The 8,190-nt window shown below is 42.6% G+C and overlaps 1 long non-coding RNA gene across 1 annotated transcript in view; it reads right to left on the reverse strand.

Annotated features, from left to right (window-relative positions):
• LOC109300119 overlaps nt 1-614 on the reverse strand; it is a 6,113-nt gene extending 5,499 nt beyond the window's left edge. Inside the window, exon 1 of the long non-coding RNA XR_002098130.1 lies at nt 476-614. This is a non-coding gene — a long non-coding RNA (uncharacterized LOC109300119). The remainder of the gene's footprint in view (nt 1-475) is intronic.
• Between the last annotated feature and the right edge of the window lie 7,576 nt (nt 615-8,190).

The following is an 8,190-nucleotide window of genomic DNA, read 5'->3' on the forward strand; positions in this document are numbered from 1 at the left end:
GGAAGACTATGTCCACTGCTACCCCTGCGTCTAAGGATTTGGTGATCTGGTCATAGAAGGCCACCAGGTTGGTCTGACAGGACCTGCCGCTAATGAACCCGTGTTGGTTGCCCCTAAGCATGATCTCCCCTGCTGGCCCCTCGTGGACACGCGCCAGAATAATTCTTTCAAACAGCTTGCCCAGGATCGAGGTAAGACTAACTGGCCTATAGTTTCCCGGGTCCTCCTTCCTCCCTTTTTTGAAGATGGGAACCACATTGGCCCTCTTTCAGTCCTCTGGCACCACACCAGAGCACCACGAGTGCTTGTAAAGCCGTGCCAGGGGTTCCGCAATGACCTCAGCCAGTTCCCTCAGTACTCTAGGGTGGAGATCATCCAGACCAGCTGATTTGAATACATCCAGTCCTTCCAGAAGTTCCCTAACTAGTTCCTCACTAACCCTTGGCCTAGGTGTGCCTCCCCTGGGATCTAACACCTTGGAGGTGTTCAAGAGGAGATTAGACATGCACCTGGCTGGGGTTACTTGACCCCAGCGCTCTTTCCTGCCCAGAGCAGGAGGTTGGACTCTATGACCTAATAGGTCCCTTTGGACCCTAGAGATCTATGAAATCTATGAAATACTATGAATCATGATGAAGAGCTGAGAAGGCTCCACAGAGCAGCTGAAGAAGGTAGGTGAACTGGTGGGGGAGGAGGCAGCACTGCTTGCTACCTTACAGTCATAAAATGAGCAGATAGCAAGGTCAGCCTGTCCTCAGGAAAAGTTTGAACATGAATTTTTTCATAGATTCATAGATTTTGGGGTTGGAAGGGACCTTAGCTGATCATTGAAACCAACCCCCTGTCCTGCACAGGAAAGAGTGCTGGGGTCAGACAACCCCAGCAAGATGCATGATCAGCCTCCTCTTAAAGACTCTAAGGTAGAGAAGAGTACCACCTTCCTTGGAAGCCCATTACAGATGCTGGCAACCTTTACCATAAAGAAGTTCTTCCTGATGTCTAAGCTAAATCTGCTCTCCTTCAGTTTGTGTCCATTGTTCCTAGTTACTCCAAGGGGTGCTTTGGTAAACAGAACATCTCCTATTCCTTGCTGCCCTCCTTCCCCACCCCCACCCCCGATGAATTTGTAGGCAGCCACAAGATCCCCTCTCAGCCTTCTCTTGCGGGAGGCTGAAGAGATCCAGGGCCCTTGTAGGGCTTTGCGTGCAGGCCCCTAACCATATGAATGGCCCTCTTCTGAACCCTCTTGAGGTTGTCCACATCCCACATCAATGAAATACTGACAGGAAAACAACAGTGATACCATTAAGCAATTGATCATGGAGAATTCCAGGCAGTGAGCACTCCTTGGAGAGGATGGCAAGGTCGAACTGGATAGTATAGCATATTATCATTTTGGAAAGCCAATCTTTTCCCACTTTGGCCAGAAACAATGAACAGATTTTTATTTTTTTTTATTCCAGAATTGCTCTGTTAGATCTGGGGCTGCAGAAAGCCAAAGAAGGGCTTCATGCAGGACCAACTGCTAGTAAGTCTTGGAAGCATAGACCTCATAAGATCTAAGGTGGGAAGCTTTCTACATCCTTCTTCTCCCCACACATCATTGAGAAGCTTCAGGAGATCTCCTGTCACCAAGTCATCTCCCCTCCCTGTAGGCACCCACTAGTCTGGGGGCGGGAAGGTATGCAACGGTGTGGTGTCACCAACTATGGTAGGTGGAATCTAAATGGAAAGGAGTGAAGTGCTATGATAGCCTTTCAAACACAGTGATAGGGGTAGGCAGTTAATTTTTTTTAAGGTCATGCAAGGGACTCTGGGACAGAATAGGGGTAATACTGGAGCTGGAAACTGTCTTGTAACATCAGGCTTTGGATGCTCAATTGTGGGTATTAACAAACAAAGGTTTAATGGAAACTTGATCAGCATGTATGACTGCTTGAATGTCAGGAGGGTATCTGGCAGTATGGGGTTTCTTGATCATGCTGGTTGTGAGTGAATGGATCCACTCACTGTAGGAGGCTGGAATGAGACAAATTGATCTTGGGGTGTTAGTCATAGTTGAGGGTTGTTAAGGCAAGTTGGTTATCTTTTCAAAGACATGCTTTAATCTGGACAATAGGGAAGTCTGTGGCCTGTGTGGAAGGGTAGAATCATAGAAAATTAGGCTTGGAAGAGGCTTTAGGAGATCATCTAGTCCAACCCCCTGCTCAAAGCAGGACTATGCCCAATTAGATCATACCAGACAAAGGTTTGTCTAGACCCATCTTAAAAGACTTTGAGGATAGAGATTCCACCACCTCTCTAGGTAACCTGTTCTAGTAATTTACCACCCTCCTGGTGATAAAGTTTTTCCTAATATCTAACCTGAACTTCCATTGCTGCAACTTGAGAGTGTTGCTCCTTGTTCTGTCATTCGCCACCACTGAGAACAGTCCAGCTCACAGTAGTTGTGAGTGTATTTCACCTAATACTCCAGGGCTCAAGGTTTTAGCAATGCCTTCCTGTTCTCTTTCATACAACCCCTTGTCATTTTTATAAGGCACCGGGAGATGTTTTGTGGGATAAAAGGCAGAGATCTTTTTTTCTAGATTTTTTTATTTAATATCTCTTACATAACAGTCTGCAGTAGGAGCCTGGATTCCTAGTTAGATTATCCCTTCCAGCCCCATATTCATACAATAAAATGAATGCCAACAGTCATATGGAAGAATTAATGGAATAGGACATTTCCTTTGGCTTGATCATTCTTCTGTCTATTCACTCCAGTGTTTGAGCACTTGCAGAGTCCCAGCACAGATGCAGAAGTATTTGTTATAAGAGATGATTTCTTGGATATCTCAGTAAAAGGAGTGCAGTTTTCTTTTTGAATAGGAGATAGGCCATGCCCTTGAGAGTAGTTGAGTGGGCCTGTCAGATAGTGAATCATGATTAATATAGGTGGGGGTTTTTTTGTCTGATATGCTTGTTGCTTTCAATGTACAGGAATCCTTTTGCCAGGAGAGATCTGAGTCTTAGAATCATTGAAAAGTAGGGCTGCATGGGGCTTTGGGAGGGCATCTAATCTGATCCTCTTCTTGAGAGAGGTGTATCCCTATTTAAACCAGCCTATGGAAGTATATGTGTTGCCTGTTCTTAAAACTGCACAAACTACCCTCTTGTACAACTACCAGACACAACCCCAAAATACCAAGAATGCCCTAACTTGCCACACATAAAGCAGGATGACAAGAGCACTGTCAGAGTCCTGCCACTGCAAGGGCAGACAGGAGTTTATTAAAACTCAATTAAGATGATACAGAGAAACATTGGGGGACACTCTTGGTCCTGTTGAAGTCAATGACAAAATTCCCATTGACTTCAATTGATCCAGAATTACATCCATTCTCTATACAATCACTTTCAGTCCACTAGATGGTGCCCTTTCACCTCTGTTAAAATATATGCTACTGGCAGGAAACGGTGCATCTATTCCTCTGTCTTCTGCTAAGGACAGGAAGGTGATAGCGTAACAGTGACCAGTTCAAGACTCCTGGAGAGCTATTAATTCTCTGATGACTTAGTGTTAATTAAATTGATTACACTGAAACCACTTCCTCTGGCTAACAAACCATTGCTAATTTCACCCTTCTCTTTCAAACGGTCCACTCTGATCTCCGGATATAAGTGAACCTGGGCAAGAAGCAAAATGTGTTCTTTGAGAAGAATTACCATCCTTTGCTGTCATGGTTGATATAGCAGCTACCCTCCTACTCAGTCAGGCTACTATTCTAAAAGCCAAGCGTTTGTCCCAGTTTTATATCATTGTTCTCAATTTCAATTTCACTACATTTCAGTTTCATTACATTTCAATAAATTTCATCATTCAGATTTCACAGCAGAAATATTAGTCACATAGCTAGAGCAGACAATTGAGGAGTAACTGATTAGAAACCTATCATGCTAGCATTGAAGTCAATGGGAATGTTGCAATTGAATTCACCAATACATAGTATAGGCTTTTAAGGCCAAAAGAGAGCATGATATCATATAGTGTGATGTTCTGTATAACAGAGGGCACTGAATGTTATCAATTTGTCTCTGATGTGAGCCAAATAACTTATTTTTTTTACTAAAATATACCTCCAGAAAGAGACATAGTTTTGTTTTGAAGACATCACCATATGAGAAATCTGCCAATTTGGTGGTAGTTTACTCCAATGGTTATGCCTTGTTTTTAGTATGAATTGGTATGGTTTTACTTTTCAATCATTTTTTTGTGTTGTACTTTTCTGTTAAAGTAGCCCCTTTAGGATTCAGTGGGCATATCTACATGCCACCATGCAGCGACATTAGTGGTGCACCCTATTTTAGTACTTACTTGGGGAAAGTACTAAAACATGGTGCAGTAGCTACCCACCCTGTGATGTACGGGCAGTGCAGTTAGATTCAGCGACTACATTGCCATAGTAGTGCACTATACCCAGGCAGCACACCACTATGATGACATAGCCAGTGATCATGTGTAGACCCATGTGATTGCTACATTGCCTATTGGGTGTGATCACCCAGTGGGTGTCTACACGTGCTTTTATACTTGTTTAAACTTATTTGCATTAGCCTAATGTGCATTAAAGCAATTTAGGTGCAGGTCTACACGTGCATGTGCTAATGCCTATTAATGCGAGTGTGAGGATCGACTTGGGACTAAAGTTAGTCCTAAGTCAATAGACACACACGGTGTTAATGCGCATTAGTGTATCTACTTGTCCGCTAATGTGATTTAGCTATTCGTACATAAATTTAATACCTGCTCTTGTATCAAATGTGCAGGTATCAAATGTAGGCTTAAATAACCTTAAATTGCCATTTTAAGGCGCTTTAAGGGGTGCACACATAGAAACATGCCCTTAATATGCCTTAAATTGGGCTAATGCACATTAGATATGCACATGTAGACACACCTAGTGGGTATGTCTACATATGCATTAATGCACTTTAACTAATGCGGATTAAATTTTGTACCTTAAATGTCAGGTACTAAATAAATGTTCATTAGGCTGCACTAATGCACAGTTTCGCAAGCGCATGCTTTTTAGGTGACGCTGAATGCACAGTAGTCTATTCTATTGGACATTAACATATTAGCATGGTTTTTACGCACTCCTTTAATGCACAGTAGAATAGGTTACTGTGCATTAAAGCACATGTGTAGACGTGCCCAGTGGGTGCATCTGCACGAGATCTTTACTGCTCAATTGAATAATTGACTGTGCAGTAAATGTCTCATGACCCTATTAGAGCACATAAAACTAATAAACTTCTCAGCAGCGTAATACTCATAAATACAAGTACTGACACGCTGTGGAGTTATTTCATGTGGAGCAGCTCATGTGTAGATGCTGAGCCAGCTGGCTGGAACGCAAGCTTACTTCAGTGCAGGGCTCCCTGCCAGCTATCCTAGTGCTGAAACACTCTTGTGCCCCAGCCAGCCCCTTGCAGCAAATTGAACCTGATCAAAGCAGCCCCAGGCTGGCAGGATGACCTCTGGGGCCCCCTGTCAGCTGAGGCTGCTCTGACCCAGCTCATTGTGCTGCGTGTAAACCATGTGCCTGGGAGCAATGAACTGTGGAGAAATAAGCTCTTCAGTTTATTGCTGCGCACTAATGGCATGTGTAGACACGCACAGTGTTTTCTCCCCTGAAAGGTACTTAGAGTCCTTAATTCACTGGTTGTCAATCAGGTTGCTGTGGCACCCTGGGGTTCACTGAGATCCTTTCAAAGATGCCACAGGGGACTATATAATGTTAGCATTGTTAGGTGTGCAAGCATGATTCACAAGATAAATCCAGGGTGCATTTACACATGACACTATGTCACCGAAGCAATGTGCTACAGCCATGTAGTGTCAGTGGGCACAAACTGTGACACCACAGCTACATCACTGTAGCAACATGCTCCCTCGGTATAGTGCATCTCTACAATGATGTAGGGACTGAAAATAACCATGTGTCACCAACATAGTGCAATAATGGCTGATACTCTGACGTCATTTTGTACTTCTAAAAGGAAGAAATAAATGATGGCACAGTAACAATGGTGCCATAGGAGTACATGTAGGTGTGCCTCTGGAGACTTAAAATAGGAATCTCTAGTATTAAAATCATTCTGCTCAGTTATGGTCTGAGTTCTTGCAACAAAAGAACCGCTGTACTATTTTTTGCAGTCAAAAACTAAGTGAAAACTAAGAACTGACATTTTCCAAGGTGTGCCTTGAGTGAACCACTGCCACAATCAAATCAGCTCATACTCTAACCAAATGGCACTAAAGAAGGCTAGATCGGATTCCTTAATGTGATGTTTGTGCTGTGATGTTTGACTTACAAAATTCATTATAAAGCAAAGCATGTGCATTGTGAAGTGAAAAACAATGCAGTTTTACTTCCTAAATCTCAGCAGCAATAAGTGTGTTTTCTGGCTCCAAATATAAAGTAGGAACCGATATACTTTTCCAGCTGGCTGTAGTAACTTGGCAATTAAAACATAAGCTTTATTTCAATTCTTAGTATCAACAAATACCCTTAAGGCATATTAGGGAGGTATAACAAAATTCTAGTAATGCCAACAGCAGTCAGGTTTAGTTATTAGATTGCCAGCATGAGAGAGAGAATCTGAAACATGTGCTTGTGATCATAGGAGAAACTCCAACAGAAGAAGTGATTGCAAGCAATTCTCAGTAAGAAATTCCTGCCTCTTCACCTAATGTCTGCCAATATATTTTCCTAATAAAAAAGAACACAGAACATTGCCTGGTCTGTGATTTACAGTTCAATATTTAAGAACAATTCTTTTATTCTGTAGCTTTTTTATTCTGTACCCTCGCTAGTCCTAAAACTGAGAAATCTATCAAGACACTTAAAGCACCAGGCTTCATTTAAATGTGCTGCCTTGATTACCGTGTCCACATATTGTGAGACACATTGTCTGCTATGATGTGTTCTTTCTTATCTGTTATATGTAGTACTGTTTTTTGTTAAACCATACGGTTTGGTGTACCTCCTATGTTTGCTTCCTGCCTAGTTCCTTACTCAGAAAAATAAAGTTACCATCTACGTGAACTGTGTAACTCTTTCTTTCTCCTGGCCTAATTTAACCTCGCCACCACAGTGGAGTCACTAGGTACAACATGTCTAGCAAAGAGGATGGGCTCTTCATTTGTGCTGGTGCTTGGAGCTACAACCTAAATGATCCAAAACAGTTAGAAAAGACTTTTATATTATATATATGTGAAAGAAACTTCATCCAAGCACTCATTTGGACCCACAAGTTGACAAGAGAAACCAGAGTGGAAAACTAATACAGAGCAAGGTGCATACAGTGCAATCAATGTGGAAAGGCAAGATCATCTCCCAGACTACTGCACCTGGCAGCACAGTTTGGGAGGAGGTAAGCACTACCCTCGGTGGTGAAAGAACAGGTTAGGGACTATTTAGAACAGCTGGATGTGTACAAGTCCCTAGGGCTGGATGAGATGCACCCGAGAGTGTTGAGGGAGGTGGCTGATGTGATTGCAAAACCATGCAAACTCATGGCAATCAGGAGAGCTCCCAGATGAATGGGAAACGGTAAACATAGTGCCTATGTTTAAGAAATGGAAAAAGGAGGATCCAGGGAACTGCAGACCAGTCATCCTCACCTCAGTCCCTGGAAAAATCATGGAGCAGATACTCAAGCAGAATCCATTGCTAATCACTTGAAGGGAAAAAAAAGGTGATTATGAACAGTCAGCATGGATTCACCATGGGCAAACCATGCCTGACCAACCTAATTGCCTTCTATGATGGGGTGATTGGCTCTGTGGATGTGGGGAGACCAGTAGATGTGGTATACCTTAAATCAGTAAAAGTAATATGCGAGGTATATATGATAAAGAAGGAATATAGGAGGTATATATGATAAAGAAGTTGATATATTTTATTAGATGTTTTCAAAAACTCTATGTTTGATTTTAGCAAGGCTTTTGATATGGTCTCCCACAAGCTAAGAAAGTATGGACTGGATGAATGGATTGTAACATGGATAGAAACCTGGCTGGAGCACTGAGCTCAGAGAGTAGCAATCAATGGCTCAATGTATAATTGGCACCTGGTATCAAAGGAAGTGTCCCAGGGGTCAGTCCTGAGGCCAGTTTTGTTCAATATCTTCATCAATGAC

Source organism: Gavialis gangeticus, unplaced genomic scaffold, assembly GCF_001723915.1.
Source record: "Gavialis gangeticus isolate Ggan-Ray unplaced genomic scaffold, GavGan_comp1, whole genome shotgun sequence".
Lineage (NCBI taxonomy): Eukaryota > Metazoa > Chordata > Crocodylia > Gavialidae > Gavialis > Gavialis gangeticus.